Raw genomic sequence first — 210 nt, 5'->3', positions numbered from 1 at the left:
TTGACAAAGTTCAAACACCGGGAAACAGCGGCGCATAAAAGAAGTTGTTTAACATCAGTTTTCCGGCCGCGCAACCGGCGGGTAAATTCTCAATGTTAATTTCATCCTATTAATTTTTCTAAGTTGTAATCATTTAAGTTGTTGTAAGTTGTAAATCATTTACGTTGTGAAGTGATATGTAGATATAGTTTTTTGGAGGAATTGTTTGTA

The sequence above is a fragment of the Penaeus monodon genome, chromosome 34 (assembly GCF_015228065.2).
Source record: "Penaeus monodon isolate SGIC_2016 chromosome 34, NSTDA_Pmon_1, whole genome shotgun sequence".
NCBI lineage: Eukaryota > Metazoa > Arthropoda > Malacostraca > Decapoda > Penaeidae > Penaeus > Penaeus monodon.
This window is presented reverse-complemented; position numbering follows the sequence as displayed.